At 41.2% G+C, this 12,533-nt stretch overlaps 2 protein-coding genes across 3 annotated transcripts in view; both read right to left on the bottom strand.

The window, feature by feature from the left end:
* LOC127882325 (homeodomain-interacting protein kinase 2-like) overlaps positions 1-3,187 on the bottom strand; it is a 125,613-nt gene extending 122,426 nt beyond the window's left edge. For both annotated transcript variants that reach the window (XR_008050503.1, XM_052430889.1), the window contains exon 1: positions 2,915-3,187. The gene's annotated coding sequence lies outside the window, so the exon portion shown is untranslated. The remainder of the gene's footprint in view (positions 1-2,914) is intronic.
* The window catches only part of LOC127882362 (uncharacterized), a 175,660-nt gene that overhangs the window by 144,136 nt on the left and 18,991 nt on the right, over positions 1-12,533 (bottom strand). The window lies entirely within an intron of this gene.

Raw genomic sequence — 12,533 nt, 5'->3', positions numbered from 1 at the left:
CATACGTACGCGGCGGATCAAGTGAAAAGATATCCACCTACATGTACATACATGTATGTGTAGCGTAGAATTAATTACGCGCAACTGTTTATGTTTCGTTCGATTATCATTATTAAATTTGTTATCCGAAACACACTTCCAGCGATTTTCCTTGTCCAATTGGGAAAAGTACCCGTACCGGTCCGATTGGGAAAAATTGAGTCGTGAAAACCTCAAAATTGGGAAAAATCGAGTCGTGAAATCCTGAAATTGGGAAAATCGCGTCGTGAAGTTTGGGTCTTATTGAATACATCATACAGTTCATACTTAATTGAACATACCCATTTAAATAATCATTTGCAGGCATGCCTTAATGACCATTAAGTTATAAAGTTTATATAAGTAACAAAATATTATAAAGAACACACCAAATCAATTACTAGTTGTTTTAATCTCTTTTAAAGCAATGTCTCTCTCTTTCATTTTTGTGAAAATTTCAACAATCTTTGATGTTTGATCATCACTCAGTTGCTTGCATCCCTCCCTGCACAGCATCATTATTGCTGTCAATGTGTCCTGTGATAGATGGTTCCGATTGGTTTTTTGGCATAATATTTGCTTATATGACTCATTTCAAACTACGATACGGTTACAAACCGACGTAAAACAGTACGCTGGCTGCCTGGCAAAAGAACCGGAAGCAGTAACAACTCTATTGATTGAATGCGCTGAATAATAAAACCCGAAATTAATCGAGCGCGTGGTTACACACAACTATACGATTTTCTTTGTTCGCTCGCCGAAAGTTGTTTTTTTTACGAAACTTTCTATCGTTTTGAGAAAAAATTCGGACGCTGATTGGGATTTTTCCAGATGCCGATTGGGAATTTGGGAATTTTCGCTCGATTGGGAAAGTACCGTTTTGGGAATTTGGGAATTTTCGTTCGATTGGGAAAGTACCGTTTACCGGTACTTTATAAAGAAGGAGGAAAATCGCTGACTTCCGAATTTTAATGCTAACGCGTCCTTTGGCAAATTCTAGCGTCAAATAAACAGTGCCAAAATATCCTTTGTTTCATAAAAAGCGCGCGAAAATTATGCAGACATGTAGAACGTCCTTTGGAAAGTTTGGGTGTATTTTGTGTTGTATAAATACATGAACATCACGTCAGGCGTAAATCGCGTGTTCAGTGGAGAAAAAAAACGCCCCGATTAGACGTTATTTCATCATCTCTATAAATAGTAACAAATACCAAAATGTATTTGATACTTAAGGAAATATCGAGAATGTTTGTGTATCGTAAATATTAACCAGCATTTGCTTTAAAACTGGAATATACGGGATTATCGGGTAATTAGTAGCGATATTAACTGTATAATATGAACAAAATAAAACATGTTTATATACGCATATTCAAACAATAGTTATAATAAGCTGATAATTAACAAAACTACAAATACGTCGTCACCGTCTTGATTATTGATGTGGCTTCAAACTGCTAATTTTCTCAGCTAAAATATAATAGCGGAATCAACATGCAATTAATTTATAAATCCACCATATGCTGGAGCCTTGACCACTTGTATGTGCGAAAACATAATTACGTGACCTTGTTTATGTGTGAAATACATACGCTACGGGCGGGAAACAAACTTAATAATTGGCCAGACACATTAACCATGCTTACATGTATATGCTAATACAATCCGCGCACAATAAATTTATTATGATTTTAATTATTATTATAATTGTTCTTTCAAAATTTGTTAACTACATGTAACTAATAATTAAAAAAAAAATATTTCATGATCGCATCGACTCGGCATCATGTCGCGGACCGCGGCATGCCTCGGCGGACAGATGCGAAGTTTCGCGGCGAAATGCGACTTGCCGCCGCATACTGACGCGGCTTCAACGACTGACGCGGCATCGACTCGTTTCGCCTTGCCGCCGCGGATCGCGAAATACGTTTGTTCCGCTTTGGCTGTACTGTAGTTCACTATCACGACTTTCGCTTTACGACATCTACCGCAAACCATACGTATTCCAACATGTCGCACAACAACAAAAGCTATCATAAAAAAATTGACAAATCTGTTTTTAATTGATATTCTTTTCAAACAAGTACAACTTAAAAGTCAGTCTTCTTCAAATACCGGCAGTGAAACGCCAGAAACGTCCGGTCTAGAGAGTGTTGAAAGACTGTTTAGTTTGCTCAACCTGCTTTGCATGCCACAGAGAAACAGGCTTGGGGAAGCTACACTGGAGTCCCTGATCAGACTTTGTCTGCACACGGAGAGACTTGGTGAAAAGGAGGTCACATGAATAATTGATAAATTTGCTGAAAAGCCAAGAAATGTTGAACTTTGAACATGAACATAACATGTTTATGAATAAAAGAGTTTGAATTGTGTTTTTCTCCCTCTGAATGGTGAATTATAGTGTTAAAACTTGATTTTGTACTGTTACTAGCTAAGCATAGAAATTTCCCCTTTTACACGCGAATTTCCCCCCCCCCCCCCCTCAGGGAACCTGACCCCCTTCCCCCAAAACTGAAAAAAACACTGCTATAGCCCTGGTTTTACCATACATTTTGTCGCGGTCATAAAATATAAAAAGCAACATTTCAAGTTATTGCAGCCAGAACTAAACACAAACCGAATTAATTTATTTTACAACGAGAATTATCACCAAGTAATCACAATCGAGATTAATTAAAAGCTGGTAATTTGTAGACTGTAATCGAGCCACAAAGGGGGGGGTGAACTCAAAACAATCAAATCAACTAAACAACTTGTTCTAGGACAAGGTTCTCACATTTTCTTTATTTCTAAATATGGATGATTGTATTTGTACATTTTGCGATTGATACGTTTGGATCAGTATCAACACAAGAAGCAATCCAAACAGTTAAGAAAAGTATGTGAATCTTACGTTCATATCCTTGATTAATTCCGAAACACGGCAGTTTTAGCCATTCTTCTTACACAATAATGTATCAATCCTTCCCTTTCCAGACCGTCAAAAGTTCAAGACTGTAAATAAAGTGGAGTAAAATTGGAATGTCACTTCCATCACGAAACGGTTCTCAAATGTAAAAAACATAATCAATTCAGACACAACATTCAAGGTTTAAAATATTTGTCACAAATATATCATACGTATGATTGATTTTGACAAATAATATACATGTATTGAGATAATCATAAATTATTCGAAAACGATATGCCAATATTCCTTTAAGTTCGTGATCAACAAGCTTCGTCCTTCGGATATTTCCGTTTCTTGCGCCAAAAAACGAATACATCCGGTAAGTAATGACGTCAATTGAAAGGGAGGTCAAATTCGGCGAACAACACAAATTACCTTTATCCGTTTAAGCATACTCATGTGAATTTCATAGTTTAAGGGACTGTCCTATATATTTTGGCATGTATTAAAGCTTGTCATTAACTGCTTAAAATGCTTTATATTGATAAATTTAAACATTTGAACTAAAACTCTCCAGTAAAAAAATAAGAATACAAATTTAAAAAAAGAAGGAAAAACGTTAACCTCCACAGGGGTCGAACAACTGACCCCTAGACTCATGGAGTTATGGAGTAAAATGTCTCCCGACTTTACCACTCGACCATCCACGCTCACGACTATTGCAGATGTTTTTTTAGCTATTTAAGCAATCCTCGTAGTTCCCCAAAATATCGATTCGCGTCGAACGACGCTTTTGACTGTTGGACAGTCCATTTAATAAGGTCCCTTTGAGCTTGAGGCATGGACCTAGAGTGTGTTACAGCACTCTGACTAGACTCAGTAAAGTTTAACTAATTTTGAACCAAGCTATAATTCCGAGTTTATTTTTACTGAAAAGTATTCCATTTTTGCGTGATTTTGTGCTGTGGCGGGAAGCTGGAGTATACTGTATCACCTGTAGAAAACCCCAATCGTATATAGTATGTAGACACCACACAAACTCACATGCACCGGCATCGGTGGTCTAAATGGAGAAGCGCATGGCAACTTGAGTTATGAATGGTAAATACCATATCCCTCGATAATGTTCCGAATTGGCCAAGCAATGGCTTCCATTCAATCAATGGGCGCACTCAAACGGGAGGCGGAAAACTACAAGGGGCGAGGCATGGTATGGTATTGCGCATGGGGGGTTAGAGGGTTAAGGTTAGGGTTTGGGTTAGTGTTAGGGGTCGGGTTAGGGTTTGGGTTAGCCTAAACCCAACCCTAACCCTAACCCTACCCCTAATCCTAACCCTTACCCTAACCCTTTTTTGAGGTTATCACCCCTGACCATGCCTCGCCCGTTGTAGTTTTCCGCCTCCCCACTCAAACACATTATTTTGACGCTGACATTGACCAGTCGGAGTTGCTAAAACATCTCTGGGATCTATATTTTACATGTGGGATTTGGTTGGTGCGAGTGAATGAACATTCATTGTGTTCCATTTGTATACCTAAACATATAAAAACAAAGAAAACATGATCGACGAATTGCATACTTGTAAGTTTGCGCCGACAACAATTGCCCTGTGGTGATCGTAAGGTAAGTATTCCAGGAATGGAAGTCATCATTCGGTGCCCGAAAAGCCGTCGTTCTTCATCCGCATACACACATTCCGGTTCTAGGCGGGAAAATTTAAAGGAATACAACGGGAGTAAGGTCTGAATTCGACGCCCGATGGGCGCACGGGTCCATCATGACAGTTGTTTGACGCACGACCGACAAATGAACGCGCTAGCTCTTATGTCGAGAGCGGCGACATTGCAATGAACGAAAAGGCTCGCGATCGTCGTACTTTCGACGCACTAAAATCGCGATGCAAGCTCGACACATGGACATCTTTATCCATAAATATTTTACGTATTTTTACGCAGGCGTTTTAAAAAGACATGTTTAGTTGTTAAAGCATTATTATTCAATTAACCAAAGATGGTATAAATCATTTCGATTTTTAAAGGGGCTTTTTCACGTTTGGGTAAATTGACAAAATAAAAAAAAAGTTGTTTCAGATTCGCAAATTTTCGTTTTAGTTATGATATTTTTGAGGAAACAGTAATACGTATTGAACATTTAGCATGCTCTAAAATAACCATTATATGCATCTTTTGACGATTTAAAAACCTGAAGCGTTGCTACGCGAAACGATAGGATAATTTGGAGCGTTCTGTTGTTGTCATTATATTTTGTGAAACTACGAGGATTACTTACATAAAGTATAAAATACATCCTTCGTCATGTGAGCACGGATGGTCGAGTGGTCTAAGTGGCAGACTTTTACTTCAGGACTCCAGCGGTCAGTGGCTCGAACCCTGTTGAGGGTTCCTTTTTTCTACTTTAAAAAAATATTATTCTTGATTTTTTACTGGAGCTTTTTAAATAAGTATCAACTATTTGCTTCAGGATCTTTATTTCCATCGACAATGATCAAGATCTGAAATTAACAATGATGATAATTATATCTATAAAATGATAATTAGAGAAATGATGCTATACTATCCTGTATCTCCCCCCAAGTCTTTGGGTATGAAATGTTCATATGAAATAATATTACACTTTAACTGAAGTTGAAACAAAGACTGATAACAAAAAGTACTGGGAACATTGGAGCCCACCAGGTCTACTCCCTTATAAAGTAAGAGAAAAAAAAGAGAACTTTTTAACAACAAGAAAAGGCAAATGTCTTTGATGTGGTCAACTATATGAGTCTTTGTCAACAATCACATGACATAGTCTTTCTGCCACTCTGGGGCAGTTCTAGTTCTTCCTGATCGTCTGACTGGAAGGCACAACAGGTCCGTTGGCGGGGTTGTGCGGTTTGGTGTCTCACGACTTGGTCCTGTGTCCACGGAAACGTCTACTGGTCGACTGTCAGGACTCGGAGGCTCAGTATAGGCTAGCTGACGACGACTCTGCTGCAGGTTACCTCGGCTGGGTGTCTCACTGCTGCTTGGCGTTACCTTACTGGGTGACGCAGTAGGGTGAGGAGCAGAGTGAGTTGGGATCCCGGTGTTGGTTGCAGCCGGCGTAGATCTGGTTGCATGTGTTGGGGTCACTGCTGGTGTGATGGAGTGTCCTGTGGGATTTTCAGTTGTTGCTGCAGGTAGCCTGAGTGCTAGGTCACTATCAATGGACAGCCGTCGTGGTTGTAGTTGAACGGGGACATACTTTCGTAGGAACTTCCTATTGCGAAGGGTTACCCGTCTTGAGCCATCAAGTCGTACCACATACTGGTCAAATTGGCGAACTTCAATTACCACGCCAGTCTTGTCCCACTTGCGAGGATAGAGTCCAATCTGGTTTTGCAGGCGAACATTGTCTCCCACAGCTAGAGGTGGTAATCTCTGAGTGTGCTCTGACAGTTTTTCTGCACACCGCATGTGCCTGTTTCGCAAGGCTTCTTCACGGGCCAGTGATGTGCTTAACCAAGTTTCATGAGGTTTATACTTTCCAGGTGGAATTGGTATGAAGTCTCGAATGGGGCGGCCAAATATGCACATGGCTGGAGAGAGTTTGGTATCCCTGTCTGGTGTGTTTCTGTACTGAAGCATGGCACGCTGGAAGGCATCTGTGTTTATGTCACCAGTGGAAGTTGTGTTATCCATAAGGAGACGCTTCACTGTCTTTACACCAATTTCGGCCCTACAGTTGCTGTGTGGGAAGGCTACGGAGGATAGGCGATGGTGTACACCCCAATCACTCAGGAATTGACGTGTGGCTACAGCAGTGAATTCAGGGCCACCATCAGAGGCAAGTTCATCAGGTATTCCATATGTCACAAAGATACGTCTAAGACATGTGATCAGTCCTTGGGCTCCGTTAGCTGACTGCTCTACAATTGGCCAGTTGGAATAACGGTCCACTACAACAAGGAAATGATGCCCTTGGTAGCTGAAATAGTCAGCACATAAGCACTGGAATGGATACTCTGGACTTAATGGAGGTACTGGTGGTGCGCTAGGATTTGATGGTGCACTACGGTTGCATTGTTGGCAACTGGTACGAAGAGCCGTAATGGCAGGTGTGATTCCTGGCCAAAATACTGATGTCTCTGCCCTAGCAACCATGGAGGTGACACCTTGGTGAGCTGCGTGCAAAGCCTCAAGTACTTCGTCTCTCAGTGATGGTGGTATGACAATACGGTCTTTGTATAGGATGACGCCATCGACTGTAGATAGACCTTCACGGTACTGAAAGTAGTCTCTGAGCGATTCTGGCAGCTGGTGACGGTGTTCCGGGATACCAGATTCGATGATGTCGGTCAATGCTAGCATGTCTGTATCGCTAGCTGTGGCTGTGCGAACTCTGTCCCAGGTGACTGATCGAAGGTTGAGAGCATTGAGGGATGAAACAACACCTGCAATGACGCATTCATCTATGGAGTCTTCCTGATCTTCCTGCATTCTCAAACCAGTCATGAGAGTACTGCGGCTAGCTGGACACACAGAGGTTGAATTGATATGTGTCTCATCATCTGGCAACATCAGCTTTTCTGCATCACTGATTGGATGACGTGATAGACAGTCAGTGGCGCGATGTTTGACACCTGGGATGTGGACCATACGGAACTTGTAGCGTAGCGTTTTCTCTTTCAAGTTTCTTAGACGAGTATTAGAGATGTCCTCAAGCGATCGGTCTGTGAATATCTTGAGAAGAGGCTTATGGTCAACAGCAATGATGAGGTCTGCGCAGCCTAGGACAAAGTACCTGGCCTTGTCAAGGGAATCTGCGACGGCAAGAGCTTCACCCTCAACCGGCGCATAGCGAGACTCTGCTGGATGAGTGAATCTGCTGCCAACAATTGTGATCTTCCATCCAGATGGGCAACAGAAGGGTTCCTTCTTTGAGCATGTGCAGTGCTTTTGAAGGAGCCAGAATCCAATACCCACTTTTGACCAGTCGGTCGCCAGACATGTGGGTCTTTTGGGGTCAAAGATACGAACACCTTCTTCTATTTCGCTGGCGATCAGTAGTTTTGACTCATCGAAGACGTTCTGGAGATGTTCATTCCAGTTGAATGGAGTGACAGGTTTCAAAAGTTCCCTAAAGGGTAGCATTCTTTCGGCCATGCTGAAAGCATATGATACCTGGTTTACTAGACCAAACCAGGAACGCACATCTGTAATGTCTTTTGGCGTGGGGAAGTTAAGGATGGCTTGTAAGTATCTCTGGCAGGGTCTTACATCGTTGCGTGTAATTTCAAATCCTGCAAATTCCACAACATCAGCTCCAAACACAAACTTTTCTGGATTCAGTGTTATGCCATTTCGACCGCAAATGTCTAGCCAGTGTACCGCTTGAAAGAAACTGTCCTCGAGATCATCAGCCCATAGCAATGCATCGTCAATACATTTGGTTTTGTGAGGGATGTCTGCAACAATCTCATCATAGCGTCGGGTGTATCCATCACCTGAAGCAATGTAGCCCTGAGGTGCAGTTTTGTAGCGATATCTTCCCCAGGGAGTGATGAATGTGGTAAGATGGCGGTCTTCCTCACACAGGGGTACACTGTGATAGCCGTTCCATGCATCGAAGACTGTTTTCTTCTTCCCATGGGGGACTGATCGTGCTTGATGAAAAGGTGATGGTGTGTGATGTGTTTCACGTGTGGCATGAGCATTAAGGGCCTGCAGATCAACAGTGCGTCTTGGCTGTCCACTTTTCTTTGCACACACAACCATTCGATGGCACCAAGTGACAGGCTCACCAATAGGGACAGGCTCAATGACGCCAAGTCGTACGTCTTGGTCAAGACCTGCCTTGACTGCATCTCGCCAGTGGATTGGAACTGGTACCGGTGTGTGGTAAGCAACTGGTTTAGCGTTGGGATCTACCAGAAGTTTCATTGGCGGACTGTCCATCAGACGAAGTGTTTGATGTTCACATGTGTTAAAGGTGCTGGCTTTGTAGAACTCAAGGAGGTACTGTTGAAGTTTGACACGATTCTCTTCTGTCGGTGAGCATGGTAATGTACTAGGTGGAGCTGGCGGAAGTTGACGGGCAGGGCATCCACATGGAGCTTTGTCCTCACCATTCAATGCTGCTGCACTGTATTGTTGTGAGGCATGGATTTCCGGAAAGTTGTCTGTGATGATACCAAGATTGATACAGGCTTCTCGACTCAGAAAAAGTTTGTCCGATGAGTCAGTAACATATGTCATCTGCCTGGTTTCAACTACTTGACCACTAGAGTCCTTGCTCGACATCCGCAGTAATAATGCACCGAGAATTTTAATGCCATCGTTGTTCGCTGTGTGCATGCGCATTGTCACAGGGATTAGGTCAGATTCACGTAACCCAAGGTGATGGACAACTTTGAGACCGGCAAGGCAGCTCTGGCATCCGGTATCAGCCATAGCCGGTATCACTGTAGCTAGAGACGGTTTAGGAAGATTGATGCCAAGTGCCAAGTAGTCCTCTGGAAGAGCCTGTATAGACACTCTTACGAATGGTTGAGGCTTAGAGCTTCTGCGAATCCAAGTGTCAGACAGGTTGTCATAGACATGATGATCAAGCGGGATGCTGTGTTTATTATTGTTCACAATGTTCACATCCTGATGGTGTATTTGAGAGGAATCTACAGTACATAATGCGTCAAACAGAGCACTTTCCTTGTCAAGGTTTTTGGGCTGAGTGTGTGAAGGGCGCCTTGGATTGTCCACACTACGGCACACACTCTCAAAGTCTTGCGTTCCTGTGCAGTTCTTTTCTTTCCGTGGCCACGTTTGCCACAGTAGGAGCAAGCTTCTTGGGTGTCTCTGCTGGACTGTTGCTGCTTCATGTAACTGGTGGCTGCTCCAACAGCATGGGAGTCTAAAAGTCTCGAAGCTGACCTTTTTCCTGCTTCCTTGGCTTCCACGAATTGGAACACTTCCTCTAGCGACATGTTCTGGTTTTTATCACCAAGTAGGTCAAGCTGAATGTCAGGGTCTGCAACACCTCTTGTGAGAACATCACGCATGATTGCTTCAGTGTAATTAACTTTGGCGGCACAATTGTTGCAGTCAATCACAAATTTGCAAATGTCAGCCTGTCCTCTCAGACGTGCACCAAAGTTGCGGACAGATTCATCGCGATCTTGTCTCATGTTGTGGAGTGTCACTCTTGCCACCATTGTGTTTTCTTCACGCACTGCTAGCTTACGAATTGCTGCCAATACATTGTCCACCGATTTGTCAGTTAGATTGCCACCTGTTGTTCTCGTTAGGTCTCTCCGAAGAGGTTCATCACAACATTCCAACAACTGGATCACTTTGTCTCGACCATCCAGTTTGGTGGCAGCAACATAATCATTCCAGCGTGAGAGAAAGTAGGCCCAGTCCTCGCTGGATCCAGCGGCGGTAACTGTAGGACGCTTGACTTTCTCTACTCTGGCTGTTTTGGCAGGTGCCAATGTGTGTACGGCGCTGTGGGCAGTTATGAGTGCCGCAACGATGGCCGGATCTAGATCGGCTGTTGTGTAGGCACAGTCAGGGAACGGACACTTTACTGCAGGCATGGTGTCGTCTTCACAGTCTTGATCATAAATAAGTATCAACTATTTGCTTCAGGATCTTTATTTCCATCGACAATGATCAAGATCTGAAATTAACAATGATGATAATTATATCTATAAAATGATAATTAGAGAAATGATGCTATACTATCCTGTACTTTTTAGATCCAATGTTTATATTTACCGTGATAAAGCATTTAATGACAAACTTCAATGCATGCCAAAATCTGTGAAAATGCTCCTTTAAATGAAGTTTCTCATTTAACATGTTCTCATATGCCATATAAGTTCTTTAAGCGCTGTGTGCTCGTGTAGTCACCTAAGTTTATCACCTACATTGCGTTCGAAATTAAATTTACATGCCCGTGTGCATCATAATGTTTACGTACGCTAATTATATGTTTAATATATTAATAGTTTTTTCATATAATTGATAAAATAATAAAACACATGGCCGAGTAATTTAAGGACCCCGTCAGTCAGTCAAATGTTCGTGTATATTAGACGTACAGATCAAATTAAACAAGGCTTGGCCAGTATTGAAAACCATAATGTAAATGTGTACAAAACAGCTTAAAATTGTCTTTATTGCGCGTAACTTTCACAAAGTTTTTGCTAGAAACTTACATGTAACAATATTGCATTTTTGTCTCTATTTTTTCCACCTAATCTTTTACTTCTAGCGCGAAATAAAAGTTCACCCAATGAAATCGCTAACAACATCAAACCATTGCTTTGAACATGTTTAAATTGTCCCATGCACAAAAACACTGGCTTCTTGTCGATCTTATAGATAAACAAAAATCCAAAAGGGATGGAGCCAATGCCATGGAGGTGGCGCAAATGACAGGAGGTGGCGCCAATGCACATTTTCAGCTATTTTCGGGCCGACAATACACTTTTTGTTTCGTATTCCAGGTTGAGTGTTCGATCTTTTTTTTTCCTTAATTTAATCGAAATGAAATATAATCAAAAAGTAAAGTCTATATAATTATGAAAAACATGTGATGTATAGAATTTTGGAGATTTATTTTATTGAATATATAACAAAACTGGAAAGAAGCCGGAGTATAATACACAAATAGGTAACGATTTAAGTCAAAGCTATCCTACTTTTTGCAGATATATGTAGGAACAAATCACATATGTTTGCCTAAATGTAAGATTCGTTTACCTGTGCCTTTTTATTGAATTAAGCAATTGTAATAGGGGACAAACTAATCGTTTCAAGCAAAAGTAACATCTTTTAATTGCTTAGTGAATTTTGTTTTTGTATAAACACATTTGTTGTAGAAAACTTATTTTGAGAATGTTGTGAATTTAGTTATTGGATAAATTGAATACCGGTAGTACATATTTTTTATTTATATCGCACAATATGTTTTTTTTTTCAGGTGATTGACTTATTAATTGAGTAAGTAACTTATATATTTACATATTGTTTATTGTTATAGAATGTGTATATGTTCTGTTTAGATTTGGGTGTAAGTATTTACGCTGAGAAATAAAAGATATATGAAAATGGAATAAGAGTAAGCCATGTGACAATTCATATATCGTGCATAGGCGCCACCTCATATCGTTAGCTCCACATCCTTGCCATTGGCTTCATCTATTTTGGAAAAATACAAAATTATCAAATAGATCTACAAGATGTCAATGTGACTGTGCATGCAGCAACTAGTACATTTTGAACGCAATCGTTTGATGTCTTTCGCGAATAAATCGGGCGGAAATGTTCTCGTCACACATGTAAAATGCATCGATTTGCTTTCAAAAACGCCACCATGTCACAACTTATAAAGGTCCTTAAGTTTCCAAATGGGTTGTGGTTGTATGTGTATGTAAATTTGTGGATAAATTTATCTTCGCTGCATTGCACTATATATTGTCCGATAACAAAAAAGCGAAATATGCTTAACAACACATATATAACCTACACACCATGAATGATTATCCGAGAAATTTCGAAACACCCGGTCCTTAGCGTCACCACAGAAATAACATTGGCTCATTGATTAATGCATCGCCAAAAAGAGGTGGCGCCC

This window comes from Dreissena polymorpha, chromosome 1 (assembly GCF_020536995.1).
Source record: "Dreissena polymorpha isolate Duluth1 chromosome 1, UMN_Dpol_1.0, whole genome shotgun sequence".
In the NCBI taxonomy this organism is placed as follows: domain Eukaryota; kingdom Metazoa; phylum Mollusca; class Bivalvia; order Myida; family Dreissenidae; genus Dreissena; species Dreissena polymorpha.
This window is presented reverse-complemented; position numbering and strand designations above follow the sequence as displayed.